The sequence below is a fragment of the Rutilus rutilus genome, assembly GCF_951802725.1.
Source record: "Rutilus rutilus genome assembly, chromosome: 3".
Lineage (NCBI taxonomy): Eukaryota > Metazoa > Chordata > Actinopteri > Cypriniformes > Leuciscidae > Rutilus > Rutilus rutilus.
In genome coordinates, this window is record NC_140211.1 from 44,987,997 (window position 1) to 45,005,371 (window position 17,375).

A 17,375-nucleotide genomic window follows, 5' to 3' on the forward strand; every position below is an offset into this window, starting at 1 on the left:
TTGTGTGCTGCGCTCATTTGTTTACAATTCTCCTGGAGAAGCAGCATGAGCCTCAGCAGTGCAACCTTGTTACCATTGATCAGTAATACATTTATTATTAACTGCTGATTGCAACTTAAAATGAATGTAATGAAATTAGAATAATCTCTCGTTTTAGTGATTCCCAAGTTATTTTTTTGTTATTGACGTTCTAATCAGGCTATACTTTGGTCGGGCAAGTAAAATTCTCTTTCAGGTAGGCCTATTGAATTTATATATAAATATATTAGGGATGTGACTGTGATAAAATTTTCCCACCGGTTAATCGACATGTAACACCGCTGAGGGCTTTTAAATCGCTAACTATAGTATACTATATACTAGTAAAATACAGACGTCCGCACAGACATTGATAATGGTGCGGAGTAGAGCGAGCATTTTCAATGTATTCCTATGGATGTAGGAATTAACTAAAACATTTTATTTATGTTTTTGTGTCCACTGTTCAACCGCAACCGCGTCACACACACATTCCAGAATTGCAATCTTGACATTCATTATAGCCCTAATACAATATAATAATAAAAATAGTCAACCTAACATAAACGAATTACACTGCTCTGTTTAAATAGTCAGTAGTACAATCTGTACCATTCACAGTAAGCAGAGCTCCACTGTGATGTTTCCAAGAACATTTTTGCGCGTGTGAAGAGGATGATTTTTTCCATCGATATTGGAACACGAGTGAAGTACAAAGCCTATAATAAAGAATAGTTTAGCATCCAAATACATCGCAAAAATTGAAACATTTTGATTCTAATGAGAGGGTTACGTGAGACCAACACTGCTTACTTTCGTTTTTATTTTTACATTAATTTTTAAAGGATTTGTTGTGGAATATTTTGAGTGTATCATAAAATCAGAATAAGGTAAGACAAGTAATATTTTCTGTCTTATATATATATATATATATATATATATATATATATATATATATATAGATATAGATATAGATAGATAGATATTTATATACACACACACACATATATATATATATATATATATATATATATATGTGTGTGTGTGTGTGTGTATGTATATATATATATATATATATATATATATATATAAATATAGCTGCGAGCAGCGATGGAGGGCCAAAGCCGGTGGCACCGCCATCCCCGGTGCCTTTAGGTAACTAAAGGCACCGGGGTTGCGGTGCCACCGGCTTGGGCCCGTAATCGCTGCTCGCAGCTATATTTATTATTATTATTATTGTTCAAGGGTTCGGGGGCTTTTGGGGCCTTTAACGTGCTCAAAAACTCATGAAACTTTGCACACAGGTCAGAAGCTGCGGCCATTAGGGCCGGGCTGAAGATGGTACCTGGGCGTGGCAGGGGGGCTCGACAGCGCCCCCTTGAATGGGGTCCGAGTGCGGTCCGAAAACTTGGTCCATATACCAAACACTCTTGCATGAATTAATATGAAACTCGGTACACATATAGATCTTATTGGGCTGAACAACTTTCGTGCTCTATGTTTTACGCCAGCCCAACAGGAAGTCGGCTATTATGGGTTGTTTGGAAAACGCATGCTGTGGAATTTGATGTACTCCTCCTAGGAAATTCATCCATTCGCCTCAAAACTCGGTGTGCATGAAGTCAAGACATTGAGGATGATAAATTGCGGACGGATTTTTGATATCTCGAACGGTTTGGCTGTGGCGAGGAAACGAATTTATGGCGAATAATGGGACACAGGAAGTGTATTATAACTTCTGCATACATTGACTGATCTTGATAAAACTTCAGCAGTGTGTTCGTGGTCAGAGGCCGATCACATTGATGTGACTATTGTGAGTCAAAGTTATAGCGCCACCAACTGGCAGCAGGAAGTGTGTCACTTTCAACATGCTTTGAAATCACCCTCTTATTTTTACCCGATTTGCTTCAAACTTTATGTGTATAATGTAAACACACGGCAGATGTAGACCTGTGAAAGGATTTTTGATATCTTTAATACTGTTGCCATGGCAACGCTTCAAACTTTAATATTCTTTTTTGATGCTTTTGAGACTCTTAACATACTTGAAATTGGATGAAACTCGACAGACACATCACATTTATTAGCCCGTAGACATGTGCAAAGTTTCAGAAACCGGCGTGGTGAGGGGCTCAGTAGCGCCACCTTTAGTCATAAATGGGGCGGTTAGTTTTATCAACAGCAACAAAACTTGGTATGTGTATTGTTCTCATCAAGACGGACAACTTTCTAATTTACATGAACCATCTCCGACCAACAGGAAGAGAGATATTTTGGTTTGAATGTGGATTTTCTGAAGAATTTTCTCTCCCTCTCTCTGTGTCTGTGTGTGTGTGAGGGGAGGGGGGGATTTGACTATTGCTTTTATATTGTTAATCAAGGTTTCAGGGGCTTTTGGGGTCCTTAACGTGCTCAAAAACTCTTGAAACTTTGCACACAGGTCAGAACCCACGGTCATCAGGGCCGGGCTGAAGCTGGTACCCGGGCGTGGCTGGGGGGCTCAACAGCGCCCCCTTGAACGGGGTTCTAAAACTTGATCCATATATCAAACACGCTCGCATGAATTAATATGAAACTCGGTACACATATAGATCTCATCAGGCCGAACAACTTTACCCCGGTCAAGTTTTACGCCAGCCCAACAGGAAGTCGGCTATTATGGGTTGTTTGGAAAACGCTTGCTGTGGAATGTGAAATACTCCTCCTAGAAAATTCACCGTGTCCCCTTCAAACTCGGTGTGCATGTAGTCAAGACTTTGAGGATGCTAAATTGCGGACGGATTTTTGATATCTCGAACGGTTTGGCTGTGGCGAGGAATCGAATTTATGGCGAGAAAAGAGAAACACGGAAGTGGAATAACTTCTGCATACATTAACTGATCTTGATGAAACTTCAGCAGTGTGTTCGTGGTAAGAGGCCGATCAGATGGATGTAGCTATTGTAAGTCAAAGTTATAGCGCCACCAACTGGCAGCAGGAAGTGTGTCACTTTCAACATGCTTTTGACAAAAGTGGGGGGGTTACTTTTAACTACAGTAAAGAAAAAATAGTTTGTATATTGTTCTCATCAAGCCGGACAACTTTCTAATTTACATTCAATAGCTCTGGCCATCAGGAAGTCAGATATTTTGGTCTGAATGTGATTTTTTTTGCAAAATCAGCCTCTGAATTTTTAGCCACTCCTCTTAAACTATTTATTTTATTCGTACCAAACTTTTTCAACATGATGAAACTACATTAAATATGCTAAATTGTGAATGGATAAAAAATATCTCAAACGGTTTTGCTATGGCGAGGGATTAAAGTAAAAATCTTCTAAAAATGTAATTATATACCATTTATTTCTATATAAAAGTATACAAATATCACAACTAAACCCATTTTATTCTGTTTTTGCAATTCAAGAAGAATGAAAAAGATGTTTTGAATAGTTTGGCCATGGGACCCACATTTCCCCATGGTCATCAAGCCGCGAATTATATAGGCCTATTATAATACATTTGTTTACACAAAAATTGTTGACACACAAGTTCTGTCCCCCTTTACGTTACTTAACATCCCAAAAATTTTTAAGAATATGACAAATACTGATAAACAGTAGGCACTGCGAGGTTAAGCTATTAAATAGCAGTCCCAAAAAGTTTTTGTTAATACAATCTTGGTATGAGCCACCACAGTCATATAAAAATATACAAAATAACCAGTAAGTGGCATTTTGTTATGGAAACATACAACAATTAGGCTACCATGGTGAAACACAATACTTAGAAGAACTGGTAAAGAAACATGGAAACTGCTTCTGATAAATAGCAACACACATGACGTACCAATAACGTAATTTATTGGTATTTTACTTTTATTTCTTACTTACTAATTTACGACGTTGCATTCTCGTATGTCTTTTGCACTTTAGTGAAGTTATACAGCGCGCTCCGGCGCATTTGCGCGTGCAACTGATGAGTGCGCGCTACTGCAGTACAGCGGCTGAGAGGACAGGAAAGTCCGTTTTTCTGAGGTGAGAGACTTTGCGCTGCTTGTTGTCTTTGCGCTGATGCTGGCGCTTCACGCATGGCGACGACGTCACAGATAGGCAGACTGAATCGAGTAACGTTTAACGCCTTTATCATTAAAATTGCAAAGAAAAAACATCCATATAAAGTCTAACGTGCTTAAATTCAATGCGCTATTTCCTAGTATCGATACAATCGATTCATTACCTTTTAAAACGATGTTAGATCGATATATGTCGTCCGGAAGGCCAACTTGCCGAGCACAGATCGATGCAGTTGGATCGTAGGTATATAAATCGATACATCGATGTAGTTGATGAATCGTTACACCCCTAACAAAAAAGCAAACATAGGGCTATACTGCCCTCTTGTGTCCAAAAGGACATCAAAATAGTATATAAAACTTTTTACCAGGTAGGCCAATATTGTATTTAAATATACATTTATTAGGTATGTGTCTGAGGATATTTTCCCACCGGTTAATCGATGTGTGACACGAGTGGGTGCTTTTAAATCGCTAATATAATAGTGAAAGAAAAATAATGATAATGTTGCACACACAAATCACACACATGTGGGAAAGAATGATGCTTTTAAACAACACTAAACCGCCATTAGGTGTCGCCAGGCATCCATCTTAATAAGCGAGTCATTGATTCATTCGTTCAAACGATTCGTTCGAATGAGTCGATCATGATTAAGACAGATGTTTATGGATTGATCATTCAATCTTTGAGTCAACCGATTCATTAAAAATGCTGAATCGTTCAGTTATGAGAAAACACGTGATGCGTGATGGTTCTGCCGTTATCTTTGTTTAACTATTTTCGCTGCTGAAACAGAACAAAAACAGTCAACATTGCATCTAAAATGTAAGTGACTTAATTGTAACTGTTTATTAACCTGTTGTATGAAATCTAGGGGTGGGAGAAAAAATTGATTCTTAGATGCATCGCGATGCGGACGTGGACGATTCTGAATCGATTCACAAATGTCAAAAAATCGATTCTCTAAAAAAATATTTTTCTAATAACGTAATATTGACGGAAGGCAAAAGGCGGAACTCTAAGCGGACGTGCGTGCAGTCTGTGGCGCGCACATAACAGAGAAGTTTCTTCTGCTCACCAAGGCTGCATTTATTTGATTAAAAATACAAACAAAAACAGTAATATTGTAAAATAGTATTCCAATTTAAAACAGCTGCTTTCTATTTGAATATATTTTAAACTGTTATTTATTCCTGTGATCAAAGCTGAGTTTTCAGCATCATTACTCCAGTCGTCACTGTCACATGATCCTTCAGAAATTATTCTAATATGATGATTGATACTCAAGAAACATTCATTATTATTTTAAATGTCGAAAACAGTTGTGTACAGTCTTTGATGAATAGAAAGTTCAAAAGAACAGCATTTATCTGAAATCTAAAGCTTTTGTAAGGTTAAACACTACCGCTCAAAAGTTTGTGGTTAGTAATAATTAAAATTTTATTTTTGGGGGAAAGAAATAAAATAAATCAGTACTTTTATTTATGAAGGATGAGTTAAACTGATCAATAGTTACAGTAAAGACATTTATAATGTTAAAAATATATATATTTGAAATATATGCTGTTCTTTTGAACTTTACATTCATCAAAGCATTTTGAAAAAAAAAAAATCTGTACACAACTGTTTTCAACATTGAAAATAATAATGAATATTTATTGAGCATCAATCATCATATTAGTATGATTTCTGAAGGATCATGTGACACTGAAGACTGGAGTAATGATGCTGAAAACTCAACTTTGATCACAGAAATGAATTACTATGTAAAATATTTTAAAATTGAAAACAGCTGTTTTAAATTGGAATAATATTTCACAATATTACTGTTTTTGTTTGTATTTTTAATCAATAAATGCAGCCTTGGTGAGCAGAAGAGACTTCTCCTAAAAACATTAAAAATCTTACTGACCCCAAACTTTTGAACAATAATAATATATATATATATATATATATATATATATATACATATATGTGTGTGTATGTATGTATGTATGTATGTATATATATATATATATATATATATATATATATATATATATATGTATGTATGTATGTATGTATGTATATATATATATATATATATATATATAGCTGCGAGCAGCGATGGAGGGCCAAAGTCGGCGGTACCGCCACCCCGGTGCCTTTAGGTAACTAAAGGCACCGGGGTTGCGGTGCCACCGGCTTGGGCCCGTAATCGCTGCTCGCAGCTATATTTATTATTATTATTATTATTCTCCGCATTTAATCGCATTTTTGAGGGCCTAAACATGCTCGAAAACTCACGAAACTTTGCACACGCGTCAGAACTGGCGAAAATTTACATCTGATATAGGTTTCAGAATTGGGTGGGGCAAAATGGCTCGACAGCGCCACCTATAAAAGTTCAACAGAGTGCGCCTCCCGCTGTGTTCCACGTACGTGCACAAAATTCGGTACATATATGTAATGACCTAATACCTACAAAAAAGTCTCTAGGAGTGTAGCCCTAAACCCAACAGGAAGTCAGCCATTTTGAACTTCCTCTCAGATTTTTGTGCAGTTTTTGCCATTTTCAGGCCTCGTACTTTAACGAACTCCTCCTACAGTTTTAATCTGATCATCTTCAAATTTGGTGAGTGTAATCTTAAGGCCTTTGCGGCGTTAAATTGCGAAGATCTTGAGTTTTCGTCGAAGGGCGGGTCCTCGGCGGCCTGACAAATTTCGATGTTTCGCCATGAAACAGGAAGTTGCTGTAACTCAGGCATGGAATGTCCAATCTGCCCCAAACTTCACACGTTTGATAAGCATTCTGTCCTGAACACATGACCATGCTCATATTCATTTATAGTCATAGCGCCACCTGCTGGCAACAGGAAGTGACATGTTTAACACTGTTGTGGACTCCTAATAACATATAAAAAAGTGCCAGCAAGTGCTAAACATGCTAATAACATACTAGAAACATGCTAAAACATGCTAGCAAACACTTAGCTAAGTGTTAAAGCATGCTATTACTGCAATTAAATAGGAATTTGCTGTAACTCAGGCATGGAATGTCCAATCTGCCCCAAACTTCACACGTTTGATAAGAGTCATGGCCTGAACACATCTACATGAGAATATTCAGTTATAGTAATAGCGCCACCTACTGGTAACAGGAAGTGTCATGTTTAACACGTTGATGCCGTTCTAGCAACATGTTAAAAATGCCATTGACTTCTAAACATGCTAGAAACATGCTAGCAATACTTAGCTAAGTGCTAAAGCATGCTAATTCAATGAAACAGGATGTTGTTGTTACTCAAGAAGGCAATGTCCAATCTGCGCCAAACTTCACACTTTTGATAAGCGTTCTGTCCTGAACACATGACCTTGCTCATATTCAGTTACATTTATAGCGCCACCTGCTGGCAACAGGAAGTGACATGTTAAACACTGTTGTGGACTCCTGATAACATATAAAAAAGTGCCAGCAAGTGCTAAACATGCTAACAACATACTAGAAGCTAAAACATGCTAGCAAACACTTAACTAAGTGCTAAAGCATGCTATTACTGCAATTAAATAGGAATTTGCTGTAACACAGGCACGGAATGTCCAGTCTGCCCCAGACTTCACACGTTTGATAAGAGTCATGGCCTGAACACATCTACATGAGAATATTCAGTTATAGTAATAGCGCCACCTACTGGTAACAGGAAGTGTCATGTTTAACACGTTGATGCCGTTCTAGCAACATGTTAAAAATGCCATTGACTTCTAAACATGCTAGAAACATGTTAAAACATGTTAGCAATACTAAGCTAAGTGCTAAAGCATGCTAATTCAATGAAACATGACGTTGTTGTTACTCAAGAAGGCAATGTCCAATTTGCGCCAAACTTCACACGTTTGATAAGAGTTCTGTCATGAACACACATCCATGTTCATATTCAGTTATAGTCATAACGCCACCTGCTGGCAACAGGAAGTGACATGTTTAACACTGTTGTGGTCTCCTAATAACATATAAAAAAGTGCCAGCAGGTGCTAAACAGGCTAGCAACATACTAGAAACATGCTAAAACATGCTATCAATCACTTAGCCAAGTGCTAAATCATGATATTACTGCAATTAAATGGGAATTTGTTGTAACACAGGCATGGGATGTTCAATCTGCCCCAAACTTAATATGTAACATGCAAGAAACATGCTAGCAACATTTAGCTAAGTTCTAAAGCATGCTATAAAAGCTCAAGGAAGTTGTTGTAACTTAAGCATAAAATGTCCAATCTACCCCAAACTTCACACGTTTGATAAGAGTTCTCTCTTGAACACATGTCCATGCTCATATTCAGTTATAGTCATAGCGCCGCCTGCTGGCAACAGGAAGTGACGTTTAACACTGTTCTGGACTCCTAATAACATATAAAAAAATGCCAGTAGGTGCTAAACATCCTACCAACATACTAGAGACATGCTAAAACATACTAGAAAACACTTAGCTAAGTGCTAAAGCATGATATTACTGCAATTAAATATGACTTTGCTGTAACTCAGGCATGCAATGTCCAATCTACCCCAAAATTAATATGTAAAATGCTAGAAACATCATAAAACATGCTAGAAATGCTAAAGGAAGTTGTTGTAACTCAAGCATACAATGTCCAATCTGCCCCAAACTTCACGTTTGATAAAAGTCTTGCACTGAACACATCTACATAGCGATATTCAGATATAGACATAGCCCTACCTACTGGCAACAGAAACTGACATGGTTAACACAGTAATGCAGTACTAACCACATAATTATTGTGTACTAAGCATGCTAGAAACATACTAAACATGCTAGCAACACTTAGCTGAGTCATGAAGCATGCTATTATCACCATTATACAAAACATTTTGTAACTGACTTTGACATACTCTTACTATATATACCTCCTTAAATGTACATTGCCCAACCATGCTCTGTCTTCCTAAAGCCACCGAGTGTTGATGGCACGGGTGCGAGGGCCCTTTCATCGCTGCTTGCAGCTTTAATTATTAGGGCCCAAGCCCTGAAGGGGCGAAGGCCCTATTGTTTTCGTTAGGATTATTATTATTAGGGCCCAAGCCCTGAAAGGGCGAAGGCCCTATTGTTTCCGGTAGGATTATTTATTATTATTATTATTATTATTATTATTATTGTTATTATTTTGTCAACCTTTCGGGCACTTTTGGGGCTCTTAACATGCTCGAAAACTCTTGAAATTTTGCACACACGTCAGAACCCGCGGCCATCAGGGCCGGACTGAAGCTGGTACCCGCCCATACAAAAATGTAATATATGGCCATATATGTACTTATATTTTAAATAGCATGACATATATCTATACATATATTTGACTTATATGAGAACACAATATATGCCTGCAACATATATCTATAGATATATTTGACTTATCTGAGAACACAATATATGCCTGCAACATATATCTATACATATATTTGACTTATCTGAGAACACAATATATGACTGCAACATATATCTACATATATTTGACTTATCTGAGAACACAATATATGCCTGCAACATATATCTATACATATATTTGACTTATCTGAGAACACAATATATGCCTGCAACATATATCTATACATATATTTGACTTATCTGAGAACACAATATATGCCTGCAACATATATCTATACATATATTTGACTTATCTGAGAACACAATATATGCCTGCAACATATATCTATACATATATTTGACTTATCTGAGAACACAATATATGACTGCAACATATATCTATACATATATTTGACTTATCTGAGAACACAATATATGACTGCAACATATATCTATACATATATTTGACTTATCTGAGAACACAATATATGACTGCAACATATATCTATACATATATTTGACTTATCTGAGAACACAATATATGCCTGCAACATATATGAACATTTATGTGTCCAAACATGTGAAGAAAATATTTGAGTTCATCCATATATGATACCATATATCTGCATATATTACAGTATAGTATTGGTTTCTCGCATATATGGACAACATTAATTATAAATATGTGACATACATATTTGTTTTCAACATATTTAATAAATGTATGTAAACATACACTGTAACCCTTTACTGTAAATTTATAACGAATTTCTTACAGAATTGTACTGTATTTCCATAATACAGTATTAAGATGTATCTTTTACAGAACAGCTGTAAATATACAGCACATTTCTGTTTTCGTCCTGATAAATTCGTTACCACCATCATACTGACTGAAAAGGCATTGCATTGTGGGATTGATTTCTTTCGCGCTCAATTCAGTTCAAATGTGACGCGTCATGCGAGCAGCAGCAGCAGACAGTAACGTTAGGCAGCTACAACAGGCAAACTCGTTTTGTCAGCGGGATTCAACTGAACAAAATAATCATTCCTGTTATCAAGATAAACAATGTCTGCGAATCTGTGAGCAATTTTAAAGCTTTTTTGAGGTTCGGTTCGTGTTTCAAACATTAGTTGCCTGTGACGCAGCAGAAAATGGACGACGTTAACGGTAGCAGCTACCTGAAGACGGATGGAAGAATTTGTCATTGAATAATCTAACCTGCGCGTGACGATAAGTGGGATTTAGAGTTTGAGAAGATGGAGAATTGTTCAACTGAGTGATACGGTAAGCCAATAGCAGCTATATAAGTTTTTTTTTTTTTTTTTTTTTTTTTTTTTTTGAGTTTCTACATTGTTTTCACGTATTTGGTTTGATTTTGCGAACGCGGTTTAACGTGGCCGCGCAAGCAATTCACTGACTCTGTTCCACCTGTTTACCAAGTAACGTTAACTTCGACATTTCATATAATAGGCAACCTTTACCATGCTATTTGCATGACGTGCATTTGATATATATTTTTTTCGTTTTAGGCTTTGTAATCTGATGGCCATTGTTAATGTAAGTGCTTTTAAGTAGTGTTACAGTTATAGTCTAGCCTATGTGGTAAAAAAAAAAAAATGCTGTCAAATTCTGTCAGTTCTGTGATCGTGCTTTTGAATCGTTGTCAGAATTTTGCTAGCACATGAAAATCCATGTTCCTAATGCTGTTTTCAAATGTAGTAGGCCTATTCCTGATTGCCATCCCATGGTCCTACAACTACTCCCTAATTCAAAGAAGTTAGACGGTGTTATCCTTCAAGCAGATAAGTAGAGATTATTCAGCAAATCTCATTAATTTGTAATATGTTTTATGTTTTGGTTCTGTTGATCAAGGTTGTGCTGTCCTTTTTAAAAATTGTTTCAGGAATTTGCATCGCTGATGTCCAGCAATCTACATTTGCCAGAAAGTCCACGACTTATTTCCTGGTATGTAAACATTAAAGGGGTAGATGAAACCTAAAATGAAAAGCCATCATTTACTCACCCCACTGCAAAATATGTTTTTCTTAATTAGTGTTTTTATTTTGTTCCCAGTCCAGATATCTACAATTCTTACATGAAGAAGCATTTAATAGACACGTAAAAATTGTCTTGTTTTCTTAAAGAATAAGTCAAAATTAAGTGAGTTTATGCTTAAAACAAACAAAATTATATGCCAGTGCATTTTAGCATTCTAACCAATTTTAATTTTTAGTTGAAAAATGTAATTCATAGAACTATGAATAGACAACTACATTGAACCACAGTGGAATCCACAGTAGTTATTTTAATTATTAATATTATTTATTTATTCTTTTTTTTTTTTTTTTTTATTCCATTACAGGTCAATCTCTAAGCAACCAGTGCTGGATATTAAGTTTGGAAGGTCAAGGTGTGTGTGAAGGATCACAGCCTCTTCATCACTGGCCTGGCAGCACTGTTTTCCTCCTCCTATAACTTCAGCTTGCAGTACCAGGAAGAGGCAGCACCTTGAGTTTGTTCAGAGGTTAGTCATTGGCATATTTGCCATTCATATATATATATATATATATATATATATATATATATATATATATATAATTAGACTGAATTGTGTCACTAACCTTGACTTGACAGTATTTATTATGTTGACTACTGGTATGAACAATATGGCCCTGGTTTCCATACAGGGCTTAGCTTAAAGGAGAACTCCGGTCAATTTTAACATTGAGCTAATTTTTTTGTACATTTGGAGTGCTGTCAATACAGAGAACAACGACAAAAATCGGTGTTGCCTACACCGAGTTATTCTATTTTTAAAATTTGCACCCTATTGACTTCAATGGGGCAAGTAGTAAGCCTGCTTTTTAGCCTCTTAACATCCTTTAAGTGTCATTACAAGTGCACAGAAAATGTGAGTGATTCCTTCCGAGTGAACACGGGTGGATCTGACTGCAGTAGATGTTAGAGATATTAATAAAAATGAAGTTAATTCAGCCAGCGCTCATACCTTTGTTTACATCCTGTTTTCGGTGGAAGGCCATAGTAATCGATTGTCGAGTTCACGCGAATAGGTTTAGTACCTATGATCACGCGCGTGAACTCGACAATCGACTACTCGTTCATCTTCAGAACACAAATTAAGATATTTTTGATGAAATCTGAGAGGTTTCTGAACCACCCATAGACAGCAACGTCTTTGCAACTTTTAAGGCCCAGAAAGCTTGTAAAAACATTGTTTAAATCAGAGGTCCCCAACCCCCGGGCCGCGGACCGGTACCGGTCCGTGGGACATTTGGTACCGGGCCTCACAGAAAGAATAGGCTATATAACTTAACGTATTTTCCGGACTATAAATCGTTCTGGAGTATATGTCGCATCAGTAAAAAAATGCGTCATGAAGAAGAAAAAACATAATATAGCCTAAGTCGCACTGGACTATAAGTCGCATTAATTTAGAAATGTAGCCTATTTCACAAAAAAAAATATATATATAAAAAAAAGAATAATAATAATTGTTCGGATGGGACTGTTCACCCTTACGGACGTGCAGCGCTCTGAAAGCGGCACAAAAAGACTGCTTTAAAACTTTCACAGAGACCTCAGAGTCAGACAGAAAGCAAAAAGCCTGTCTTTAAATTGTATTTCGTTTTGTATTAATTGTATCTTAATTTTAATCAATGTTTCATCACCCAATTGCCAGGATTTAATAAGAAGTAGGCCTAAATATAATAGAAAATATTTAATCAGGACACGGAGGCGCGGGCGCGTGAACTGGAGCTGATCTCATAAATTAACCGAAATTCAGCGTATAAGGTAGCCTACTTGCCTCACAGACCTGAGACATAGAAAGCTTGAAATGTCTAATTTTAAACAGAACAATTCAAAACAAAAGAAAACTGACTGTTCTCTGCTTATGTAATTCGTATATGTGCATTTCTCTCGGGCGCGTTCAGGCATACTGCGAAGATCGAGTCAGCATTGTCAACTTCATCTTTGCACAGAAAACACTTGTTTAAACAATTAAAATGTCTCCTGCTATATTTTACATATTCATAATCATTCATTTTGGTTCTTAAAATCGGTTCTTTGTGACAGCTTTTAGGTGCTTTATTGGCAGCGCCACCTTACATCGCATCAGCACCGTAAACATGGAGATTTTTTTCTTTTGGGGGGCTTTTTGTTTGTGTTCAGGCTTTCTCAGTTGTCTTTAGACGCGATATTACGAGTACCCTGCTAATAAAATTGCAAGTAAGCCTACACATTGGATTCACGTTTATCCTATATTTAATTGTTTTTTATATATTTTTTATATTTTGTTGTATTTATCCGCCGCACCTTAAAGGCCAGTCCGTGGAAATATTGTCTGATATTAAACCGGTCCGTGGCGCAAAAAAGGTTGGGGACCGCTGGTTTAAATAATCCATGTAACTAGTGCAACCTTAAAGGAGAACTCCGGTCAATTTTAACATTGAGCTCATTTTTTTGTAAATTTGGAGTGCTGTCAGTACAGAGAACAACGACAAAAATCGGTGTTGCCTACACCGTGTTATCCTCTTTTTAAAATTTGCACCCTGTTGACTTCAAGTTTTAAACCTGCTTTTAGCCTCGTAACATCCTTGATGTGTCATACAAGTGCCCAGCCATGTGAGTGATTCCTTCAGAGTGAACACGGGTGAATCTGACTGCAGTAGATGTGAAAGATATCTTGTTGAAACATCTACAAATGTCCGTATATAGGTGAAAATGCCCCTTGAAATCAATTTAAGGTGGCAAATATTACCCCTTAATAAAAAATGTTAATTTCTGTCACTGCTGTAAACTGACCACTGCATAGAATAGGAAAAATATGAATATCTTTGTCAGTCAGCTGTCAACAGGCCTAAACAAGCCATGGCACCAAGCACAGAAACACAATCAGTAAAATGTTATCTAATTATTATCAAGAAAACTTTGAAAATATCGATCGAGACATTTTGTCAATATTGCACACCCCTAATGCATGGTATTAATTTTGATTTCTTCGGGTCTTAAAAAGCCTTAAATTTGACTTTAAAAAATGTGCAGAAACCCTGCTTCATAATATTTAGGTTGAACCACTGTAGCTATATATTTACCAATGTTTTTACCACTTTTCTGGGCTTTGACAGTTGCAATGATATTGATATCAATGGAAGGACAAAACTATCAGATTTCATCAAAAATATCTTCATTTGTGTCCCGAAGATGAACAAAAGTCTTGAGGGTGAGTAATAATGACAGAATTTAAATTTTTGGGTGCAAACATGCATTTTAGTCTGGTAAATCATGTTGTCATATATGCAATAAACATTGCAAGGCTTGCAATTAAGTTAAATTATTTCTGTCACAAAGGTTTGGGCTGGATTCTGGCAGTGTGTGCTCTATATAAACGGAGAGTCTAAAGACTGCCTTTCCACTGATACTCTGATGGCACCGGATGAGGGGATGATATTGTTAATGAGCTGGGTGATGAGTAGACAAAAGTTGTAGAATAAAACTTTAAATCTGGCAACCCCACTTCCAAAAATTTAGTTAGTTGACAGTGCGCATGTAAACAGACACATTGAGTTGATGTATTTTACCAGGGCAGAAAAAATATCAGTTATTGATCACAACATCCAACATTGCATTTTTTTTTTTCACAACATCCTACATTGCATTTTTTTTATTTATTTTTTTATGTTCAGTTTTAGACAGCTTTTGTGCTGTCTCTCTTTGTCAAAATATATACCTTCAGTTAATAATATTTAATTGTTGTTTTTTTCTGCCTTTTAGACGGTTTCTTGACATCAATCCTGAACGTAGATCAAAAACAAAGTAAGGACAAGTAACTTCAAAGAAAACTGGCCAAGTTGTGCAAAACAAGAACACCACTGTAAGCCTACAGGTGTCCTCACTTCTGCGAAACCTTGCAGACTTTGAATGGGATTTCGTTTGCACTTTTATGGACTTCAAAAAAGAATCAGCATTTCACTGTCGTTATAAAGCTTGGAAGAGTTAGGACATTTTTTAATAGAACTCTGATTGTGTTCATCTGAAAGAAGAATGCCATGTAGACCTAGGATGACTTGAGGGTGAGTAAATCATGTGCTAATTTAAATTTTTGGGTGAACTATTCCTTTAAGTGCTAACTGTTACCTGTTTGTTGTTAAGTGTTAAAATTGCATTTTATGTTTAAAAAGTAATTCAGCCAACATGTTCACAGAAGGCAATTTAACTAAATAAATGTTTTAAAACCCAGAAAATGTTGTTTTCTTTTTCCTAGTGTGACTACTCTTATGAAACCTTAAAGTATAATATTTTAATTATGTAATAATAAAAGCAGTATTCCCTGTAAAAATACAATTTATTGCTGTCGACAAGTTTAATAATGTAAAATGTGGTATATACTGTATTTGGTAATTACAGTGGAGTACTGTAAATGCTGTTTACTGTAGTAGTGCTGTAAAAATACAGTATGTGGATAGCAACCCAGCTGCCAGTATTTAACTAAATTTACAGTGAAACGTTTTACAGTGTACATGCATGTGATACTGATGCATTTTTAAAGCTGTGGCATATGGTTATGGTACTTTGTGGATGTATTTGTCAAAAATGACAAAACACTGCATTATTGTATTAAAATACTATATTTGGTATTCACACAATAGACAAAATCTCCAACTATAGGCATTTAATTTCAAGGCATTCAGATATAAGATTTGTATCCCTAATATATGTGAAAGTATGTACTATAGAAATAAGTACATATATGCATGTATACATATATGCGTCATATATGCATGTATACATATATGCGTCATATATGCATGTATACATATATGCGTCATATATGCATGTATACATATATGCGTCATATATGCATGTATACATATATGCGTCATATATGCATGTATACATATATGCGTCTTACATATATTTTACATATATGTGCATATACGGGAAAATATATGGCACTTACATGAAAACGGCCATTTTTGATATATTTTGAAATATATGTTTCATATATGTATATGTATTTTACATATATGAATTTTGCATATATTCTCATATATGCAGCAGACATACATGGGCACTAACATTATATATGTAATTTACATATATTGACATATATTACATTTCTGTATGGGCGGGCGTGGCAGGGGGGCTCGACAGCGCCCCCTGGAACGGGATCCGAACACGTGTCCATAAATCAAACACGCTTGCATGTAATAATATGAAACTCGGTACACATATAGATCTCATCGGGCCGAACAACTTTCGTGCTCTAAGTTTTACGCCAGCCAAACAGGAAGTTGGCTATTTAGCGTTGTTTGGAAACGCATGCTGTGGAATTTAATGTACTCCTCCTAGGGAATTCATCGATTCGCCTCCAAACTCGGTGTGCATGAAGTCAAGACATTGAGGATGCTAAATTGCGGACGGATTTTTGATATCTCGAATGGTTTGGCCGTGGCGATGAAACAAATTTATGGCGAAAAAATGAAACAGGAAGTGTGTTATAACTTCTGCATACATTAACTGATCTTGATGAAACTTCAGCAGTGTGTTTGTTGTAAGAGGCCGATCGCACAGATGTGACTATTGTGAGTCAAAGTTATAGCGCCACCAACAGGCAGCAGGAAGTACATCACTTTCAAAATGCTTTGAAATCACCCTCTTATTTTTACCCGATTTGCTTCAAACTTTATGTGTACAATGTAGACACACGGCAGATGTAAACCTGTGAAAGGATTATTGATATCTTAGATACTGTTGCCGTGGCAACGCATCAAACTTTAATATTCTTTTTTGATGCTTTTGAGACTCTTAACATACTTGAAATTGCATGAAACTCAACAGACACATCACATTTATTAGCCAGTAGACATGTGCAAAGTTTCAGAAACGGGGGTGGTGGAATGGCTCAGTAGCGCCA

The 17,375-nt window shown here is 36.3% G+C and overlaps 1 long non-coding RNA gene across 2 annotated transcripts; it reads left to right on the forward strand.

Moving 5' to 3' along the window:
• The first annotated feature begins 10,375 nt into the window (after window positions 1-10,375).
• LOC311288419 lies at window positions 10,376-15,698 on the forward strand. Of its 2 annotated transcripts, XR_014626923.1 has the most exons (6): window positions 10,376-10,723; window positions 10,969-10,996; window positions 11,159-11,404; window positions 11,802-11,963; window positions 14,587-14,681; window positions 15,233-15,698. It is a non-coding gene; the product is annotated as an uncharacterized lncRNA (long non-coding RNA). The 2 variants fall into 2 exon arrangements; XR_014626924.1 differs by lacking the exon at window positions 14,587-14,681.
• Window positions 15,699-17,375: the final 1,677 nt, after the last annotated feature.